The sequence below is a fragment of the Erinaceus europaeus genome, chromosome 11 (assembly GCF_950295315.1).
Source record: "Erinaceus europaeus chromosome 11, mEriEur2.1, whole genome shotgun sequence".
Lineage (NCBI taxonomy): Eukaryota > Metazoa > Chordata > Mammalia > Eulipotyphla > Erinaceidae > Erinaceus > Erinaceus europaeus.
Window position 1 is genome coordinate 63,858,991 of NC_080172.1, and position 23,603 is coordinate 63,882,593.

At 41.9% G+C, this 23,603-nt stretch overlaps 1 pseudogene; it reads right to left on the reverse strand.

Annotated features, from left to right (window-relative positions):
• Positions 1-1,251: 1,251 nt before the first annotated feature.
• LOC103119873 (mediator of RNA polymerase II transcription subunit 21-like) lies at positions 1,252-22,969 on the reverse strand (annotated as a pseudogene).
• Positions 22,970-23,603: the final 634 nt, after the last annotated feature.

Sequence of the window (23,603 nt, forward strand, 5' to 3'; positions counted from 1 at the left end):
AAAGTTCTCTCTCTCCCTCTCCTCCCTCTCTCCAATCTGAAGGAAAAACTGACGGGGGTTATGAAACAGACTGTAGCCAAGGCCTTGTTTGTTTGGTTTTTTCTAGATTTTTGTTACTGAAGCACTGCTTAGTTCAGACTTATTGTGCCAAGGATTGACTCTCACAGGCCTTGGTTTTATTTATTTATTTATTTTAATAGAGACAAAAAATTATATCATCAAAAGAACTCCAAAGTACATCTGTTATTCTTGTAAAAGGCAGTAGCCTTGAAATTCCCTTTTTATGCAGTTGTTTGTTAAATGCTTTTAGTATGTCTTGCTGAGTGAAGTAGAAAAATTCCTTGCCCCTTCCCCCTTGAATAAGCAGGACCTAATCAGTGAAGGCCACCCATTGTTCGAAGGACCCTGCCTGGGGACAAGCCTTATCAGGACCTTTGCACAGACTTTGTGGTGTGCTGTCTACCGGATGGGTGGTCATAGCCGATGGCAGGAGGATGTGGCGACTCTGCCTGGCTGAATTCTATTGGTTGTGTGATCTTACTATATTTGAAAATAGCCCGCGCTTTGCTTTGTATGGACCCCGCTTTTTGCTAAGTTTGAAATGATTAGATTTTGTGTTTGCTATAGCCTGTTATTAGATGTAGGTTGTTAAGGTGATGTGCTTCCCCTCCCTGAGTGTAGTCTGAATTCCTATAAATTGTGTGGCTTGAGCCCTGTTCGGGGTCGAGCTTGGTAGACTAACACCAGTCACCATCTCGGCCCGGATTGCAATTCGTCAATAAACATCTTTGCTTCCTTACAGTGGATGGTGGTTTGATTTATGCTCGCTAACAATTCTGACCATTAATGTAATATCTGCATCAATCTCTTCATTCAGAAAAGTAAAAAAAAGTAAAAAGTAAAAAAATAAAATAAAAATAAAAAGAGCGTATAATGATGGCTTAAATCTGGACCATGGATTTGAACCTGGGTCCTTGTGCACTATGATGTGTGCACTTAACCAGGTGTGCCGCCACTTGGCCTTTAAGACATCAATGTTTTGATAAATTCCTTACCCAGTGAAGAGTGACACTTACCAAGAGTGACAATAAAAGACTAGTTAAAAACAAAGCCAAAAGCTAAAAAGTTAGCCTATGTTATAGTGCTTCCCACTGCCGTAACTGTTGACAGATAAGATAAGGCTTACATCTAACACTGATGCAGAATCCCTAATGAGCACTGAAACAGTTCTTTCCTCGGCTGCATGTGGACTCTGGGCACTACGAGTCTGCAAGGGTCTGGTGATGGGCATTGCTCCATGTCTTCAGCTGCGACTGTGCAATGTGAGCAAGTGCACTCTGTATCTTTTCCAGAAGCACATCCCTGCGATAAACGATGTCCCCCAGGCATGTAGCAGCCTCATGGCTTTCTTCATCCAGTTTATATAAGCTGGCTGCCTATAAAGCAGCTGTAGATTCTTCACTGGGTAAGGAATTTATCAAAACATTGATGTCTTAGAGGCCAAGTGGCGGCACACCTGGTTAAGTGCACACATCACAGTGCACAAGGACCCAGGTTCAAATCCATGGTCCCCACCTACGGGGGGAAAGCTTCATGAGTGGTGACGTAGGGCTGCAGGTGTCTCTTTCCTACTCTATCTCCTCCTCTCCTTTCAATTTCTGTCTCAATCCAATAATAAATATTTTTAAAAGGTGTATTAAAAAAAAACATCGATGTCTTTTGCTGTTCCTGCAGTCAGTGCTGCAAAAAGCTGGGCATATTCTTCTGTCAGGTTGGCTGACTGGTCTTTGTTAATTGATGTCTGGATGTTGCTGAAAGAGGCAGAAGGCTAGCACTGCTGCAACACTCCAATGGCATTACAAAACTGATCTGCAAGCGAGTTAACAGCGTCCAGTTTTATTTATTTTTAACTTTTGTTTTTATTTTTGTTGTTCATTTACCAAGCTCTTGTTTATGGTGGTGCTGGAGATTGAACCTGAGACCTCACAGCCTCAGGCAGGAGAGTCTTTTTGCAGAACCACTCACTATACTATTTCCCTCACCCAGGATCTGGGTGAGAAAAATGAGAAAGGGGAGAAGGAAGAGAAGGAAAAGAAGGAAGAAGAAGAAGAAGAAGAAGAAGAAGAAGAAGAAGAAGAAGAAGAAGAAGAAGAAGAAGAAGAAGAAGAAGAAGAAGAAGAAGAAGAAGAAGAAGAAATAAGAGAACAGAAAAAAGAAAGAAGATTTCTGGGCTGGGGCAAAGCATAATGGTTATGCAAAAGACTTTCATGTCTGAGTCTCTGAAGTCCTGGATTCAATCCTCAGCACCACTATAAACCAGAGCTGAACAGTTATCTGGTCTCTATTTTTATCTCTATCTCTCTCATTATAATAAATAAATAAAATATTAAAAAAGAAAGAAAGAAAAAAACGATTTCTCCAGGTTCAGAAAAGAACCCTTCTGGCCAGAAGAGTTGGGGAAGTATGAGTCAGAACTCTATTTAGATGTTGCCATCTGTCTACACTGGTTGAGCTACAGATCCACATCCATATCTCAGTCTGCTTGAGATCAGGGGAGGGGCAAATGGTCTCCTGGGGAGCCCCTAGCCCTGGGGCTGGCTTGGCTAGCTGGATAAAGGATATTAAATATTCAGCAAGTGCTCAGCACAGACAGATGTAAGAACCCATGGCAAGGACTGAGCCCAGGGTGGGGCAGAAGGTCAGGCCTTTTGCTGAATTAGGACCCAAGCAGACTGCAATGCCAGGAGGGAGCCCTGGCCAAGGCGGCTATCTACATGCAGCTGAACCTCCTCAGCTTCCCAGATGCCTGGGTCCCAACAACAGAGAGGGTGGCAAGGAAGTTAAGATGTACAGGCCTATACTCTGAGGTCCAGGCCTACTTAAAGGCTTACTATTTGGGAAGGCATGGGGGGGGGAGGGGGTTAAATTATTCAGAAAGCAAGTAGAGAAGTGGCTGTTGCTGATGCCTGGCGAACTAGGAGCAACATCCTTGGGAGCCAAGCCAGCGAGCACAAGCCAGCCTGCAGTGCAACCTAATAGGCTTCTTGGATCTCCCTCTCCCTCTCTCTGCCTCTATCGAAAACAAGGGGGTGGGTGGGCAGTGGAAATAGTTTCATTAGTAGTACAACAACCTGAAACTCTGAGTTTCCAGGTTCAATTCCCAGCACAAAGACAGAACTGATCAGTGCTCTGGTTTAAAAAACAAAGCAAAATAAATAAACAAAAACCAGGAGGTGGGGCAACGGCTAGAATGCTGGATCTAAACGCATGGGCTCCCAAATTCAATCCCCATGAGCCATAGTGATGATATATATAGCTTTCATCTTTTTATTTTTCTAACACATTCTAAGAGAGCCAGTAATTTGCAAGTGCTACTACAATCCCATCCCGACCTCCCTAGGAAGATAACCTCACCAATATGACTCAGAACCTCACCTCTCCAGAGCGCTACTCTACTAGGGAAAGATAGAAACAGGCTGGGAGTATGGGTCAACTGGTCAATATCCATGCCCAGTGGAGAAGAAGTTAATTATGCCAGAACTTTTTTCTGCTGCACCCAAAAAAGAATTTTAGTACATACTTCCAGAGGGTGGAAATATTAGTGGAAGATGAACAGAGGGCTCTGAACCCCAATTTCACCAGGACCCAAGACATTTGTCACCAGGAGTCTTTGTTTTTACATCATCACTGAAAGGGAGGAGAATCTGGAAAACACCAGAGGAAGTCAGGTACTATTTCTCTTATCTGAGAGGGAAGAAGAAAAAGAAAGAGCACTCAGAAGTAGTAACAAATGTAAGTGTGACTTAGAGAAGAGGTGAAGGCAGGGCTGAAGTAGATAAAAATAGGGAGAAAATATAGATAGATAGATAGATAGATAGATAGATAGATAGATAGATAGGGATAGATAGTCAGTGTGGCAATTTCTTCTAGAGGAGGATGGGGGCACAAAACTTGGGTGGTAGAGATAGTGTGGAATTATACACCAGTTATCTTATAATTTTGTAACTCACTATTAAAAATAAAAATAAATAGGAGTCGGGCGGCAGTGCAGTGGGTTAAGCACAGGTGGCACAAAGCGCAAAGACTGGCAGAAGGATCCTGGTTTGAGCCCCCAGCTCCCCACCTTCATGGGAGTCACCTCACAGGCAGTGAAGCAGGTCTGCAGGTGTCTTTCTCTCCTTCTCTGTCTTGCCCTCCTCTCCCCCTTTCTCTCTGTCCTATCCAACAACGACATCAATGACAACAATAACTACAACAATAAAACAACAAGGACAACAAAAGGGAATAAATAAATATTTAAAAATATTTTTATAAATAAATAAATAAAAATAATTTTAAAAGAAAAGAAAAGAAATCCAGACTCAGTTTATGGCTGTCGAGATAGTGCACCTGGACAGTGCATTGGTTTTCGTCATGTGCATGATCTAGGTTTGATCCTCACTGAGGGAAGCTATAGCTTCATTGTATGCCTGCCCTTCCGTCTCTGTTTCTCTTTCCATTTTTTAACTTTATTTATTTAATTCTATAGGACAGAGAGAAATTGAGAGGGAAGGTAGATAGAGGAGAGAGAGAGAGAGAGAGAGAGAGAGAGAGAGGTACACCACAGCACTATTTCACCACTTGTGAAGCTTTCCCCTGCAGGTGGGGACCAGGGGCTTGAACATGGGTCCTGACTCACTGTAGTGTGTGTGCTTAATCAGGTGCGCCACCACCTGGCTCCCTGTCTTTCTTTTTCTATCTGAAAAAAAAAAAAAGCTGACTTGGAGCTCTGGTGGCAAAACAAGAACAAAAACTCAGTTTGTTTCAGTTTTCAGGTGGCAATAATGTGGGAAAGGCCTCTTCTCATGCCCCCCTTCCCCACCTCTTGCCTTTCCACTTCCCTCAGTTCAATCCAGGAGCAGGAAGGAAGCCTCCCCACCCACAACCCAAAATTCTATATGTTTTGATAGCCTAGAGACTCATTTAAAAGAAAACCCAGGTGAAGAAGGTAAATCTATTATTTTTCACAGCTAAGTAATATTCCATTGTCACCTCATCTTGAATGAAACTTGTAGGAATCATGTTAAACGAAATAAGTCAGAAAGAGAAAGATGAATATGGGATGATCTCATTCATAGAAGTTGAGAGATAAGAACAGAAAAGGGAAACACAAAGTAGAACTTGGGCTGGGTTTGGTGTATTGCACCAATATAAAGGACTGGGGTTGGGGGGTGAGGTACATTGGTGGAGGAAGACCTAGGTGGGGGGGTTAGAGTGTTTTATGGAAAACTGAAAAATATTGTACATGTACCAACAACTGTATTTACTGTTGACTGTAAGTCAAAAATCCCCCATAGAAATTAAAATATATAAAGAAAAACAAATTGGCAAGCCAAAATAAACAAAAAATAAAAGAGAACGTAGTTTTTTGGTTCCTATTCTTGCCTAGACACAGAAACAGTAGCCTCATCAGTATTTAAGGAAACCAGGACCAACCTAGTTATCAAAGGTACTTGTGTTAATAAGGATCTTTCAGTTCATGCAGGGAGCTAACACACTCAGAACAAAAAGGGAAGTAAAGCCTTTCTCTTGAAATGTCTGAGCGCCTCGCAGAGCTCAGCCTGACAAAGTCGCTGTGAGTAATTATGGGCTGTTGCCTCAGTACAGAGCCTCAATGAGGAACAAGTAGTGAGGGGGTGCACAAGCTGCCTTGCCAGGCAGAGAAGTGGAAGTCGTCATACAAGGGCAACTTCCTTTTTCCTTCCTTCTTTCCTTTCTTTCCTCCTTCCTTCCTTCCTTCCTTCTTTCCTTCTTTCCTTTCTTTCCTCCTTCCTTCCTTTCTTCTATCCTCCTTCCTTCCTTCCTTCCTTCTTTCCTTCCTTTCTTTCCTTCTTTCTTTCTTCCTTTCTTTCTTTCTCTTTTAAAGAATTTATTTATTTATTCATGCGAAAGCTAGGAGGAGAGGAAAGAACTAGACATCACTCTTGTGCTGCCAGGGATCAAACTCAGAACTTTATGGTTGAGAATCCAATGCTTTATCCACTGCACCATCTCCCCAACCACCAAGGGCAACTTTCCATCTTTAATTCTCTTCCTTCCTGCTCCTTTGCATGAGTCCCTACCCCACTGCTCTATTTTATAGTTCTGGTTTCACCCCCAATAGGTTTCTTATCCTGTTTCCTTTTGCTAAGGGAGAAGTTATTTGTTTGCTGGGATTCTGCAGCTGACTGCCTGGAAGTACTCAGTTCTCGTTCCCTTACAGAGCTTTCCCCTTCTCTCATCCAACTCACCCTGGATGCTCAGACTTGGGGGAAGAAGCACAGAGGGTGAATGTGGTCAGGTTGGACTAGCCCATGGGAGGGGAAGTGGTGAGGGGGAAAGAGATTTAGAAGAGCTTCAGTTTGAGCCTCTGGAAGGCTGGTAGCCACACTCCTTGAGGTGGAGGGACAAAAGGAGAAGTGTGTATGGAAGAGTGGGGATTTAGAATGATGCAAGGTCAAGTTAAAGTGAAGATGGCTATTAGGAGAGGGAGACAGTAGAATGGTTTTGCGAATAGGCTCTCATGCCTGAGGCTCTGAGGTCCTAGGTTCAATCCCTCACCCCACCATAAGCTAGAGCTCTGGTTAAAAAAATTATTAATAAGAAAGGAGGAGAGAGAGAGATAGAGAAAAAGAACCAGACATCACTCTGGTACATGTGCTGCCAGATATGGAACTCAGGACCTCATGCTTGAGAGTCCAATATTTTATCCACTGAGCTACCTCCTGGACTACATAAATAATTTTTTTAAAAGGAAGAAGATAATAACTCTCTTAGCCCCAGTTGTCTAAGATTTCAGACACAGAGTACAGGGAAGGGTCAGGACTAGAAATAGAGACTTGAGGGGCATTGTTGTTCATTATGCCAGGTCTGCTGCATTGCTTGATGTTGTGGTCTATTTACATAATCACTTATGTAAATCACTTATGTTTTGCCTGAGACCCGCCCTGCCTGCAGGGGATTGGTTTAATCCCTACTGGTTAGATGGAAGCTTTCTATGTTCTGTTCGCGCGCCTAGTCATTTCCTTTCCCCTGGCCACTTCCGATGAAGAGATACATAAAAGGTGATGTATCTGATTAATAAATGAGGGCATATTGCATTCCTGCTAAGTCTCAAGTTCCTGGTCTCCTCTCTCTCCAGTGACGCTAACCTGACGGGGCATCAGGCTAGATGGCCAATAGATACACAAACTGACTGAAATGACTTACAGACAGTGTTTAATAGTGAAGCGATAAGCATGCAGGAATGGCTCCTGGTCTTGAGCATCCAGAGTTTGTAAGCTGGGCAGGGGTGAACCAACAGCAATTTGGAAGCTACAGCTCTCGGAATGAGCTGCTTCTGCTGATGACAAGAAGCAAGTGGCATGATGCTGACAGGAAACGGGAAACAGGGAAACCCAGAGGAGGCTTCACCCTTTGTTCCAGGCTTCCAGTCTGCCTCTAGCTACCTCTCTTGGTAGAACTAAAAAGATGGCTAAATAGCTGACCAGAGATGTAGTTTTCAAATTTCTCACCCCAGTATCACTAAGCAGACTGCAAGATGTATGTCTGAAGCTGGAGGTGATATGAAAATGCCTGCTGGCTGCCTAAGGTGGCTGAGCACGGCTTTCTCCTGTGCTTACTTGTGGCCTCGGGGGGCTAAAAGGTAGTAAAGCAAAGATTTTAGGAGATACAGGCATTGACTGGGAGAGATGCCATCTGAGAGAAAGTACATCAGTCTGTTATCACTGAGGTCAAAATGGAACTGCTGGAAACTGGCAGTATAAGAAACCCAGAGGAGAAAAGGTCTAAGCTAAGGGAAGATGGACAGTGAGGCAGTCAGCATTCCCAGGGAAGAGAATATAATTAGGCTTTCAGCTGACCAGGAGGAGGCGCTGTAGATAAGGCCTTAGACTCAGTTTCACCCCTGGCAATAAATATATCAGTAATGCTCTGTTTTTTGTTTGATTGTTTTTTTGTTTGCTTTGTCTTTATCTCTACCTCCATCTCCCTAACTCATAAAAAAAAATCTTTGAGAAATACATATTTAGGGGCCAAGCAGTAGCACAGCGGGTTAAGCGTATATGGTGCAAGGACCAGCATAAGGATCCTGGTTGGAGCCCCCAGCTCCCCACCTGCAGGAGAGTCGCTTCACAGGCAGTGAAGCAGGTCTGCAGGTGTCTATCTTTCTCTTCTCCTCTCTGTCTTCCCTTCCTCTCTCCATTTCTCTCTGTCCTATCCAACAACAATGAAAGCAATAGCAACAATAGTAACAGCAACAATAGTAATAACAACAATAAGCAGCAAGGGCAACAAAAGAAAAAATGGCCTCCAGGAGCAGAGGATTTGTAGTGCAGGCACTGAGCTCCAGCAATAACCCTGGAGGAAATATATATATATATATATATATATATATATATATATATATATATGCAATACAAGAGGTGGCACAGTGAATAAAGCTTTGGATTCTTGAGCATGAAGTCCCAAGTTCAGTATCTGGAATCACATGTGCCAGAGTGATGTTCTGGTTCTCTCTCTCTCAATCTCTCTCCTCCCCATTCCTACTAATTAATAAATATATAAGTTTAAATATGTATATGTATATGTATATGTATATGTATATGTATATGTATATGTATATGTATATGTATATGTATATGTATATGTATATGTATATGTATATGTATATGTATATTTCTCTTCTGGGATGCAGAGAGTAAAGCTTAAATGCCTGGTTATATCTCTGAAGCCTCTTCTCTCCACATCTATCTCTGTTAAGAACCAGAAAGAAGCACAGAAGACTTGTTATTGATAGAACCAACCCTTTCTTTCTTCTTTTCTTTTCCTTCCTTTTTTAATGTTTATTTTTTGACATAGAGAGATTGAGAGAAAATAGGAGATAGAAAGGGTGATTAAAAAAAGAGACTCCTGTAGTACTGCTTCACTGCTCATGAAGCTTCCCCTTCCAGGTGGAGACTGGGGACTTAAACCTGAGTTCTTATGTATGATAACATGTGCACTCTACCAGGTGCACCACAGTCCAGCTATCTCTGCCCTTCCTTTTTTTAAGATTTTATTTATTAATTAATAAGAAAGAAAAAAGGAGAGAGAAAGAACCAGACATCACTCTGGTACATGTGCATCAGAGATCAAACTTGGGACCTCAAGCTTGAGAGTCCAATACTTTATCCACTGCACCACCTCCCAGACCACTCCCTGCCCTTTCTAATTATTTTGGATTGTGTTCTTTATGAACCCTACTAGGGCATGGTGATGATGGAGCCTAGGCAATTTGGTTGTTATCTGGAGGGTTGCTCCCTGCCAACCTTTAACTTAATGCCCTTAACAAAAGGCATGAGAAACATTGCTGCTCCACCCGGCTCCCCACCTGCAGGGGAGTTGCTTCACAGGCGGTGAAGCAGGTCTGCAGGTGTCTATCTTTCTCTCCTCCTCTCTGTCTTCCCCTCCTCTCTCCATTTCTCTCTGTCCTATCCAACAATGACAACAACAATAATAACTACAACAATAAAACAACAAGGGCAACAAAAAGGGAATAAATAAATAAAATAAATATTTTAAAAATGAATAAAATTTAAAAAAAACATTGCTGCTCCAAAGGGTCTTGCTTCTGTCTTCTGACCTTTCAGATTCTTCCATCATCACCTGTCAGTCAGAAGCACAGCTCCTGAGTAAACATGATTTATAGACCTATCAGTCATGTCAATATTGAAAAGCTATCTGCATTTAACATTCTCAGATTTACAGTAACCCAGCATTTCTTGAAGAGACTCTAAGGCTTGGTAATTTGAGTTCCTATTATCAGTATGTAAGGTCACCAAGATCACTCCTCCCCCACCTTATCACCCACACACACTATCAATACAATCTCGAGAGACTGGAAGCATTTTAAACACTGCAATCAAAGACTGAGGAAGATACTCACTATGCTCCAGTCTGGCTTTCCATAATCAGAGAAGCCTCAAGACATTAACTTAGTTGATGACAGGTTAAGGACAGGAGTCCTGGACTCCAAGCTAGGGTTCTGGTCATTCCTCCATTGCATCTTTCTATAGTTCACAGCCTTTTGCACAGGGCAGCCAGTCAGTGATTTCTCCTTCCTTCCTTCCTTCCTTCCTTCCTTCCTTCCTTCCTTCCTTCCTCCCTTCTTTCCTTCCTTCCTTCCTTCCTCCCTTCCTTCCTTCCTTCCTTCCTCCCTTCTTTCCTTCCTTCCTTCCTTCCTTCCTCTCTTCCTTTCTTCCTCCCTTCCCTCCCTCTTTTACTCCCTCCTTCCCTCCCTCCCTCCTTCCTTCCTTCTTTCCTTCCTTCCTTCTTTTATTCTCTTTTCCTCCTCTTTGTCCTCCTCCTCCTCTTCTTATTTTTGATAGAAACACGGAGGCAGAGAGAATGAAAGAGACTACGGCACCAAAGCCTGAGATTTCTAAACAGACATGATGGGCCTAGACCTTGAATAAATCTCTCTCTCCATTGTTACTCAGTCATCATAAGCAAAACAACAACACAAACCACAATAGGAGCTCAAAAGACCTGAATGTGAGAGACCCAGGTTCCATTCCAAGACCACTACAGCCAGAAATGAGAAATGCTCCTGTTTAAAATAAAGTGTAATCTAGGTCTGCAGATGTCTATCATTTCGATCAGGAACAACACAATAGACCTCTTTGTGTGCCCCCATAGGACCTTGCCCTCAACTTGAATCAACAATGGTAGAGAATGTTCCATCCTCTGAAGGGAGGATGGACAGCATACTCTATGCTCCACCTGAGGAAGATGGGTCAATATTGGGGCAGTATGGAATGTTCCTACTCATGACCACAGAATGTGAGCTCAGATCTACAGGGATGCAGAGGTCACATAGGCTCCTAAGCTGAATATGGGCCCCAGATCAGATCAAATCAATGGGGACAACAGTCAACAATATGTATACCCCTTTCCGATATTAGGGAGCTACTCTCTTCCCTGATCCAGCTTTCTGGTCCTTTTTTCAGCCATGACATCATCTCCCCAGACAGTAACTTGGATCCACCTGCATATCAGATTTCAGGCTAAGGGGAAAAAAACCTAGTATAGCCATAGGCCCTTTGGAATATAACTGAAATATGCCTGCTAGCTATCTACAAAATGAGGACCCCCCCACCAACACTTCATCTGCACTATTTCAGCCTTTAGCCTTTTGGTCAACAATTTGTTTGGCTTTGTATGTTAACTCTCTTTTCAACCACCAGGTTCCAGATGCTAGCAGGACTTCCCTGAAAAGACAACTCCACCAATGTGTCCTGGAGCTCCACTTCTCCAGAGACCCACCCTACTAGGGAAAGAGAGAGACAGGCTGGGAGTATGGATCGACCTGTCAATGCCCATGTTCAGTGAGGAAGCAATTACAGAAGCCAGACCTTCCACCTTCTGCATCCCACAATGACTTTGGGTCCCTGCTCCCAGAGGGTTAAAGAATAGGAAAGCTATCAGGGGAGGGGAGGGGATACAGAGTTCTAGTGGTGGGAATTGTGTGGAGTTGTACCCCTCTTATCCTATGGTTTATTCAGTGTTTCTCCCCACCTTCAGGGGAGTAACTTCACAATTGGTGAGGCAGGTCTGCAGGTATCTATCTTTCTCTCCCCCCTCTGTCTTCCCCTCCTTTCTTCATTTCTCTCTGTCCTATACAAAAACAATGACATCAATAACAATAATAACTACAACAACAAAAAAAACAACAACAAGGGCAACAAAAGAAAATAAATTAAAAAATGCTTTGAAAAAAATTTTTTTAAATCTAAGCTTACCAGTGATTTGGACAAAAGCCTCAGTGACTATGTAAACTAAAATGCATTAATAGCTCTGAATATTTCATGCCAGGTGCATTAGAACTACCAGCATTATTTATTGAAGCCTGATCACCCATCATGGGTATTAATACCTTTTACTTCAGTGTCAGCCAATAGGAAATTAGCTTTAAGGAAGCTTTTGGTCTCCTTGGTACTTTGAAATCTATCTTGCATGGATGGAAGGTAGGGCCTAGTGGTGATATCCACCTTCACTCTCGCTTCTGTCAAAACCTCTGGAAGACTAGACTAGACTCCTCAGGAGGCCCTTTAAATCACCATTTGAGTGGGCATCTCACCACCCTCTCCCAGACACCAGCAGACCAAGCTGACTCACAGCTTTCTCCAGCAGATATTAATTCTCCTGTGTTTGAAATGGAGCCTGATGTCTAGCTCTTCTGGTTTTGTACAGAAGATACCAAAGGAGTAAGTGGTAGTAACTGATCAGAGGGGAACTTGGTTGACATGAAAATCTTGCAGCAATGAGCAGCTCTGTTCTCTCTTGCAGGACTGCTGTTTCCATCATCTTGAGTCTCTGACACTGCTCCCTTTGGCCTGGGCTCTAAAACTCATTCATCATTCAGGATATATCATTACCATTGTAGCCCTTTTAAGTCATAAGAAATGTAATACAGGGGCTGGGGGTGGCACACTAGGTATAGCACACATGTCATCATGTGCAAAGCTAGGGTTCAAGCCCCTGGTTCCCACCTGCAGGGGGGATAAGCAATAGTACAGTGTTGTAGGTGTCTTTCCTCCTCCTCCTCCTCCTCCTTCTTCTCCTCTCTCTCTCTCTCTCTCTCTCTCTCTCTCACTCTCTCTCTAACTTTCTATCAAAATAAATGGCCACAGGGAACAATGGAGTTGTGCAGGCATTGTGTCCCAGTGATAACCCTTGTAGAAAAAAGGAAAAGAAATGTAATACAGAGTGCTAAGCACTTACAAAATAGAAGAGTGTTCACTTTTTTATTTATTATTATTATTATTTTATTTATTGAATAGAGATGGACAGAAATTGAAAGGGGGGCTAGAAAGGGAGAGACACAGAGGCACCTGCATCCCTGCTTCATCACTTGTGAAGCTTCTCTACGCAGGTAGGGATTGGGGGCTTGAACCCGGGTCCTTTCGAATTGTAACATGTGCACTCAAACAGGTAAGCCACCATTCAGCCCTGCATGTTCTCTTTATTTTAGTTTTTTAATTATCTTTATTTATTTATTGGATACAGACAGTCAGAAATAGAGAGGGAAGGGAGTGATAGGGAGAGAAACAGAGGGACAGCTGCAGCACTGCTTCACCACTAGCAAAGCTTTCCCCCGCAGGTGGGGAGTAAGGGTTTGAACTGGGGTCCTTGTGCCTTGTGCCAATATTATAATGTGTGCAGTAAACCAGATGTGCCACCACCAAGGCCCAGAAGAGTGTTCTCTAGGCAAAGCCTCCAGAAGTAACTCATAGACCTTCACCCAAATGACCCATTAAAACTATCAATTCAAGTTATCTCTTCTTTATTTTATAGTCATGCAGATGTTAATTTATTATTAAATAAAGAAAATATTGTAGCCCAAGAGGCGATGCAGTGGGAAAAGTGTTGTACTCTCAAATATAAGGTCCTGAATTAAATCCAGAGCATAACATGTGCCAGAGTGATATGTTGATTTCTTCTCTCTCTCTTTCCCTCTCTCTCATTAATAAAGAAATCTTTAAAATTATATTTAAAAGAAAATATTGAAACCAAATCAATGTAAAACATATTGGAAAAAAAGAAAAAAAATTTTAGTTGTATAAAAAAAATGTTGGGCAGAGGGTAGATAGCATAATGGTTATGCAAACAGACTCTCATGCCTGAGGCTCCAAAGTCCCAGGTTCAGTCCCCTGTACCACCATAAGCCAGAGCTGAACAGTGCTCTGGTTAAAAAAAAAGTCATAAGTTTATGGCCCTTCAAGTCTACTGGGAAAAAATTAGAAATAATTTTCCCAGACTTCCAGAGGTGGGGCTATGGAGCAAACTGTGTTTCTCTCCTCTTCCGGGTCAACTAGAAATAACAAAGGAGATCACCTGGGACCTCAACAATACAGGACTAGAACAACTTTGGGAACCCACCAAGTCATCAGTGAGTGCAAACACATGTGGCTCACAGACAGAGAGTAGCCTAAGGAGAGATTCATGGGGCTAAAGCCCATTTCTATTCCCCAGTGGCTGATAACAGTCCAGCAGTTTACCGGTTGAGACACCACCTCCAGTCTGTTTTAACAACAAAAATACTGCTGAAGATAGTAAAACTCACCAAATACACTGCTACTGCCCTCAGAGGTTGGAGCAGTAGGGGGCAGGCTCTGTTCTGACATCAGGGGAGCAAGAACTGACCAGGAAACTCAGGAGGAGATCTACACCTTGGTGGCCTAGCAGTGGGGCTGTATACTGGGAGCCTTTCCACATTATTCTCCTGATGAGAGGATGGTGAATAATTGCCACAGAACCCATGGACTATAAAAAGGACTTGTTTAGAATCCTACAGAGCCCAGCAGTGCTGCCTAGCTTGACAGAGAAGCTGAATTGAGCCCAGAGATTTGGGTCCTTGGGATGTGGAAGTCTCTTTGTATAACCACTGGATTATCTCTGCCCCACCTTGATTTATTTCTTGGTCAGGAGTCAGTAATTAAGCTAAGAAGCCTACAGATAGTTTAAAAGCCCTCAGGCTTCCATAGCCTACAGGGAAGAAAAAGAACAAAAGCTTTAACAGCCACTGTGCTCGAACTCAGGAATTGAAATAATATTGAAACAACTGTTAATTTCCACAACTATGAGCTCTTACTTAGACACAAGCCAATCCAGACAAGAGTTATCAGTAATTTGAAAAGTACTGAGAGAGGGAACTCATAACAGACTACACTATATAACATATTATATAACATACTATATAGAATGGTTAAACCAGGAAGAAATGTTGGAGAAATGAAGCAGGACAAAAATCCAGCTAAAAGCCCCAAAGGATGAAGCACAGAATAATGAGGTCAGTATCCAAATGCTAGTTAAGGAAATAGTCACAGGAGTGAATAAAGAGTTTGAAAGAATTGTCATCAGAAATACAGAAACAACAAATGAGACTCTGGAAGAAAACACTAATTATCTCAAGGTTATTAGAGAGCTGAAAGCTGAAATAGCTGAGCTAAGAATACAACTAGATGAACAAGCTACAACAGTATCAGGACAGGGTAACAAAATAGGTGAACTACAGAAAACAGTAAAGGGGAGAGGGAATAGAATAAATGAACCTGAAGACAGAATTAGCAAGATAGAGGATGGATTAGAGACAACTGAAAAGAAGTAAGAGATCTCAAGAAGAGATGAAGAGATACTGAAAACAACAATGCAGACATCTGGAATAACTTCAAAAGAATATATGCATTATTAGCTTACCAGAGGAAGAAGGAGAGGGAAGGCAAGAAAGCATTCTATAGGACATAGTAGCTGAGAATTTCTCTAGTCTAGACAACATAAAAGACATAAAGATGCAAGAATCCCAGAGAGTCCCAAACAGAATTCACCTGGACTTAAAGACGCCAAGACACATCATAGTTAGAATGAAAACAAATAAGGATAAAGAAAGGATCCTGAAGGTTGCAAGAGAAAAACAAAGAGTTACCTATTGAGGAAAACCCATAAGATTAGCAGCAGACTTCTCCACACAAACACTACAGGCCAGAAGAGAATGGCAAGATAGCTATTGAGTACTCAATGAGAAAGTCTTTCAACCAAGACTACTGTATCCTACTAGACTGTCATTCAAATTAGATGGAGGCATGAAAAGCTTCTCAGGCAAGCAACAGCTGAAAGAATCAACTATCACCAAGCCTGCCCTGAGAGAAGGTCTGAAAGATATCCTATAAACAGTCAGACTACCATAAAAATGCCATAAAACAGAACACTCTAAATATCTACAACAGTGGCATTAAAATAACTTCAATATGGGAGTCAGGGTGTAGGGCAGAGGGTTAAGCACAGGTAACACAAAACGCAAGGACTGGCCTAAGGATCCTGGTTCAAGCCCCCAGCTCCCCACCTGCAGGTGAGTCGCTTCACAAGTAGTGAAGGTAGTCTGCAAGTGTCTATCTTTCTCTCCCCCTCTCTGACTTCCCCTCCTCTCTCCATTTCCCTCTGTCCTATCCAACAATGATGACATCAATAATAACTACAACAATAGCGTAGGAGCCAGAACAGAGCCCTGGGGGAGGCCACTTGAGACAAGTCTCCATCTGCTAGACTTGTCACCCAGATGTACCCGGAATCTTCTGTTTTGGAGAAGAAACGATATAGTGTTGGCCACCCATGGAGGCAGGCATCTTGAGATCTTGACCAGGAGACCACAGTGCCAGACCATGTCATAGGCTGCTGTGAGATCAACAAAGACAGCACCCGTCTTTAAATTCTTCTGGAATCCATTTTCAATGTAAGTTGAGAGGGCCAGGGCTTGTTCGCAGGTAGATCTTCCTGGGCGGAAACCAGCCTGGGCAGGTGATAGGAATTTCTCTGTAAGATGAGAAATACGTGACAGAAGCAGCCTCTCAAGGAGTTTGTAACACACGGAGAGGAGAGAAATTGGTCTATAGCTGGCGGCCAGTGTTGGGTCTTTCTTTGGTTTCAAAACCGCTATAATCTTCACACGACACCAAACTTTGGGCATAGACTCAGATTCCAAGATGTGGGACAGGAATGAAGCGAGCCACTTCTTTGCCGCGGGGCCCAGGTTAAGAATGAGTTCTGGGGTGATGCTATCATAGCCAGCAGCTGTTCCCAGTTTAACCCTCTTCAAAGCGTCTTCCAGTTCAGACAGTGTAAAGGGAGAGAGTTTTGGAGATGGACAAGATAACCGGAAGTGGGATGACCACTCATGGGAAATTTCTCTTTTCCAGACTGGGTCAATCTTACCACGTCCAACTTGAGTTAGGTGACTGGCTACTGAGTTTGCAGATATGACACGGTCTGGCACCGTGGTCTCCTGGTCAAGATCTCAAGATGCCTGCCTCCATGGGTGGCCAACACTATATCATTTCTTCTCCAAAACAGAAGATTCCGGGTACATCTGGGTGACAAGTCTAGCAGATGGAGACTTGTCTCAAGTGGCCTCCCCCAGGGCTCTGTTCTGGCTCCTACGCTATTTAATATTTACATCAATGACCTCCCAGAAACTTCTTCAAGGAAGTTCATCTACGCCGATGACATCTGCTGTGCAACTCAGGCATCCAAGTTCGACATCCTCGAGGAAACACTCACGAAAGACATGTCTCTGATATCTGATTACTGTAAAAACTGGCGACTAATCCCTAGCACTGCAAAAACGGTATCATCTGTTTTCCATCTACACCATGCCTCGGCCTCGCGTGAGCTTAATGTGCAGCTTGGCGATACGAGAATCCGGCATGAAGCCCAGCCAGTCTATCTTGGCGTTACTCCGGATCGCACTCTGTCATTTCACAAACATCTCATAAAAACTGCAGCAAAGGTGGGTGCGAGGAATAGCATCATTGCAAGACTGGCCAGCTCCTCATGGGGCGCGAGCGCTTCCACACTACGATCATCATCTCTGGCATTATGCTATTCCACTGCAGAATACTGTGCCCCAGTATGGTTCTGTAGCCCCCATGTCCACTTGGTCGATTCCAAATTATATTCCTCCATAAGGATAATTTCTGGAACCATCTGTTCCACCCCGGTTCCATGGCTGCCAGTTCTTAGCAACATCACCCCGCCAGATATTCGTCGGGATGCGGCATCATCTAAGTTCATTTCCCACATCTACGCTCGACCCGACCTGCCAATATACGCGGATATCTTCGCCCACCCTGTTCAACGCTTGACGTCTCGTCACCCAATCTGGTCCCCTACGCCTACACTGAACTTCTCTGTTCCAGTCTCTTGGAAACAGAGCTGGCAGTCAGCTGAGGTAAAGAACAAACCCCTCATCACAGACCCCTGCAAGTGTCAACCCGGCTTTGACCTAGCACGTTATGATTGGGCCCTCCTCAATCGGTATCGAACAGGCCATGGCCGGTGCACCGCTATGTTCCATCGTTGGGGAGCCAGAGACTACCCGAACTGCCCCTGCAGCTACAGACAGACTATGACCCACATAGTCAACGACTGCACCTCTCCAGATTCAAAGGAGGTCTCAAAACTTTACATCAGGCTCAACCTGATGCTGTTGACTGGCTACGGAAGAAGGGCAAACGCTAGAAGAAGACTACAACAATAAAACAGGGCAACAAAAGGGAATAAATAAATAAATATTTTTTTAAATCTTCAATCTATGATGTCAATAAATGTCAATGGCCTGAATTCACCTATTAAATGGCACAGAGTAGGAAGATGGATCAGAAAACACAACCCAACAATATGCTGTCTACAGGAAACCTACCTAACTCAACAAGATAAACACAGACTCAAAGTGACAGGATAGAAAACTATCATACAAGCCAGTGGCCCACAAATAAGGGCAGGAACAGCTAGTCTCATATCTCACATGATATACTTTAAAGTAAATAAAATTTAAAAAGATAGGGATGGACACAACTTATGCTTAAGAGTATCAGTCAATCAAGAGGACTTAACAATTATTAACATCTATGCACCCAGTGAGAAGCCATCTAAATACATCAAATGTCTACTGAAAGAGCTATAGCAATATATTGACAGCAACACAGTAACAGTAGGGGACTTCAACATCCCACTCTCTCAACTTGACAGGTCATCTAGGCAGAAAATTAATAAAGACATGAGGGAACTAAAAGAGAAGATAGATAAACTAGATCTATTGGACATTTTCAGAGTCACTCATCCCAAGAAACTGGAATACACATTTTAATCAAGTCCACATGGGTCATTCTCAAGGATAGACCATATGTTAGGCCACCAAGACAGCATCAGCAAATTTAAGAGCATTGAAATCATCCCAAGCATCTTCTTAGACCACAGTGGAATGAAACTAACACTTAACAATCAACAAAAGATTAGTAATAGTCCCAAAATGTGGAAGCTCAACAATACACTCCTTCACAACTACTGGGTCAAAGAGGAAATAAAGGAAGAAACCAAAATGTTTCAAGAGTTCAATGAAAATGAAGACACAAGCTATCAAAATTTTTGGGGCACAGCTAAGGCAGTACTGAGAGGGAAGTTCATAGCCATACAAGCACACACTAGGAAACAAGAAAAAGCTCAAATAAGCAAACTGATTGCACACCTTAAAGACTTAGAAAAAGAAGAACAAGAACAAAGGAACCCTAAAGCAACCAGAAGAACAGACATCACTTAAGTTAGGCAGAAATCAGTAACATTGAAAATAAGAAAACCATACAAAAGATCAATGAAAGTAAATGTTGGTTCTTCAAAAGAGTGAACAAAATAGACAAACCTTTAGCCAGAATCACAAAGCAAAAAAGGAAGAAGACCAAGATAAATCAGATCATAAATGAAAGAGGAGATACCACAACAGACACTGCAGAAATTCAGCATATCATGGGAGACTTCTATGAACAACTATATGCCACCACGCTGGAGAACCTGGAAGAAATGGACGATTTCCTAGATAGCTACAAACTTCCAAAATTAAATAAAGAGGAACTAAATAATATGAACAGGCCTATCACAGCCAATGAAATTGAAACAGTTATCAAAAACCTTCCCAAGAATAAAAGTCCTGGACCAGATGGTTTTACAAATGAATTCTACAAAACCTTCAAGGAAGAATTGATACTTGGCTTCATGGGGCAGGGCTGGGCAGGCGGTGAGGATGGGATGGGACACAGTCTTTTGGTAAAGGTAATGGTGTTTATGTACACTTCTATTGATTTTGAGTCATATGAGTCACTAATTAATATGAGAGAGAAAAATTAAAAAATTAAATTAAAAGAATACCTCTGCTTTTAAAAATCTTCCAGAAGATTGAAGACACAGGAATACTCCCTTCCAGCTTCTATGAAGCCAACATCACTCTGATACCAAAAGCAGACAGAGACACAACCAAAAAAGAAAACTATAGACCAATATCTCTGGTGAACATACATGCGAAAATATTGAACAAAATTCTAGCCAACTGGATACAGCAGTATGTTAAAAGATTGTTCATCATGAACAAGTGGGGTTTATCCCAGGCATGCAAGGTTGGTTTAATATATATAAATCAATCAATGTGATCCACCACATCAATAAATGCAAAATCAAAAACCACATGGTTATATCAATAGATGCAGAGAAAACCTTTGACAAAATATAACATCCCTTTATGATCAAAAAGCTACAAAAAATGGGAATAGATAGAAAATTCCTCAGGATAGTGGAGTCTATATATAGCAAACTTGCAGCCAACATCATACTCAATGGTGAAAAACTGGAAGCATTTCTCCTCAGATCAGGTACTAGACAGGGCTGCCCACTATCACCATTACTATTCAACATAGTGTTGGAAGTTCTTGCCATAGCAATCAGGCAGGAGCAAGGATTTAAAAGGATACAGATTGGAAGAGAAGAAGTCAAACTCTCCTTATTTGCAGATGACATCATATTATACACAGAAAATCCTAAGGAATCCAGCAAGAAGCTTTTGGAAATCATCAGGCAATACAGTAAGATGTCAGGCTACAAAATTAACATTCAAAAGTCAGTGGCATTCCTCTATGCAAACACTAAGTTAGAAGGAGATAAAATCCATAAATCAATTCCTTTTACTATAGCAACAAAAAAAATAAAATATCTAGGAATAAACCTAACCAAAGTAGTGAAAGACTTGTATACTGAAAATTATAAATCACTACTAAAGTAAATAGAAAAATACACAAAGAAGTGGAAAGATATTCCATGTTCATGGGTTGGAAGAATTAATATCATCAAAATGAATATACTACCCAGAACCATCTACAAATTTAATGTTATACCCATCAAGATCCCAACCACATTTTTTAGGAGAATAGAACAAATGCTACAAATGTTTATCTGGAATCATGTAAGACCTAGAATTTCTGAAACAATCTTGAGAAGAAAGAACAGAACTGGAGGCATCACACTGAACACGGAAAGAACAGAACTGGAGGCATCACACTCCCAGATCTCAAATTGTATAATAGAGCCATTGTGTTCAAAACTGCTTGGTACTGGGACATGAATAGACACACTGACCACTGGAATAGAACTGAGAGCCTGGAATTAAGCTCCCACACCTATGTACATCTAATCTTTGACAAAGGTGCTCAGTCTCTTCAACAAATGGTGATGGAAAACATGGGTTGAAACATGCAGAAGAATGAAACTGAATCACTATATTTCACTAAACACAAAAGTAAATTCAAAATGGATCAAGGACTTGGATGTTAGACCAGAAACTATCAGATACTTAGAGGAATAGTTCCAGAATTCCTTTCCACATAAATTTTAAAGACATCTTCAATGAAATGAATCCAATTACAAAGAAGACTAAGGCAAGTATAAACCTATGGGACTACATCAAATTAAAAAGCTTCTGCACAGCAAAAGAAACCACTACCCAATCCAAGAGACCCTCATAAAATGGAAGATCTTGCCATGTATCAGACAAGAGTTTAATAACTAAAATATATAAAGAGCTTGCCAAATCAAGAACAAGAAAACGAATGACCCCATCCGAAAATGGGGAGAGGACATGGACAGAATATTCACCACAGAATAGATCCAAAAGGCTGAGAAACATGAAAAAGTGCTACAAGTCTTTGTCAGAGAAATGTAAATAAAAACAATGATGAGATACCACTTCACTCCTGTAAGAATGTCATACATCAGAAGGTAGCAGCAACAAATGCTGGAGAGGGTGTGGAGTCAAAGAAATACTCCTGCTCTGATGGTGTGAATGTAAATTGGTCCTGCCTCAGTGGAGAGCCGTCTGGAGAACTCTCAGAAGGCTAGAAATGGACCGACCTACTGTATGATCCTGCAGTTCCTCTCCTGGGGATATATCCTAAAGAACCCAATACACCCATCCAAAAAGATTTGTGTATACCTATGTTCATAGCACCGTAATTTGTAATAGACAAAACCTGGAAGCAACCCAGGTGTCCAACAACAGATGAGTGGCAAGTTGAGGTATACAGACACAATGGAATACTACTCAGCTAAACCGTTTTCAGCTAATCTTGGATGGACCTTGAAAAATTCATGTTAAGTGAAATAAGTCAGAAACAGAAGGATGAATATGGGATGTTCTCACTCATAGGCAAAAGTTGATAAACAAGATCAGAAGAGAAAACACAAGCAGAACCTGAACTGGAGTTGGTATATTGCACCAAAGTAAAAGACTCTAGGGTGGGTTGGGGGTAGGGGGAGTAAAGGTCCTAGAAAAGGATGACAGGACCTAGTGTATTGTATTGTTATGTGGAAAACTGAGAAATGTTATGCATTTATGAACTATTGTATTTACTGTCAAATGTAAAACATTAACCCCCCCATAAAGGGGGTGAAATGAAATAATTTCCCAGGAACATTTTACTATTTCTTCTGCTTACAATTTCCCTGGTACATTGCATCTGCCTGCTTACCCAGCCTTGCTCTGGTCACTCCCCTGTGCTTCTTCCTGCCAAGTTCAGGCACTCCTTCAAGTCCAGTCTATTAACATTAACAAGGGTGTGACTTTTTTAAAAAGAAGAGGCAATTGTGCCATTAATGTTACTGTAATATAAACCTCTTTTCTTTCACAACTTTGCTTTTGGCATGTTATGGAAATATATATATATATCATCATCCCAAGTGAATTTTTAATTATTAGGGTAAATTTTACTGTTCATTTTTATAGTATACAACTGCAGTGAGCTCATTTAGTTCATATGCAGAATCTCCAAAGTCCTTAATTTGTATTTGTACTTTTAAAATATTTTCTTGGTAGAAATGCACAGAATGAACTCAGCTGTTTTTACTTTGCATCTTGATATGTGCATACCTTGCCAATAGATTCTACTTTCAGTTTATTGGCAATTAAATAACTGGGGGAAAAAGGAACAATGAAATTTCCAGTCTTCTGCTTTCCTTCAGTATTATCATTTTCAAAAGCGTCATTGGTTAATACCAAGAAAGTAACTGAAGCAAGAGAAGGAAATAAGGTACCTTGGTTGTTCATGTTTCCTTTCCCTTTCCTCCCTTCCTCCTTCCCTTCTGTCCCTTCTTCCTTCCTTCCTTCCTTCCTTCCTTCCTTCCTTCCTTCCTTTCTTTCTTTCCTTTTTTCCAAAACATTGTTCAGCTCTTGCTTATGGTGGTGCTAGAGACTGAACCTGGGACCTCTGAACCTCAGACATGAAAATCTTTTGCATAATTACTATGCTATCTCCCACACCAAGCAAATTGCCTTTTTAGTTACTAAGAAATAAATTCTGCTTTTTTTGTTTTGTTTTGTTTTGTTTTTTAATTTATTTTTTATTTAAGAAAGGATAAATTAACAAATCCATAGGGTAGGAGGGGTACAACTCCACACAATTCCCACCACCCAATCTCCATATCCCACCACCTCCCCTGATAGCTTTCCCATTCTCTATCCCTCTGGGAACATGGACCCAGGCTCGTTGTGGGTTGCAGAAGGTGGAAGGTCTGGCTTCTGTAATTGCTTCCCCGCTGAACATGGACGTTGACTGGTCGGTCCATACTCCCAGTCTGCCTCTCTTTCCCTAGTAGGGGGGGGTCTCTGGGGAAGCAGAGCTCCAGGGCACATTGGGGGGGTCTTCAATCCAGGGAAGCCTGGCCGGCATCCTGATGGCATC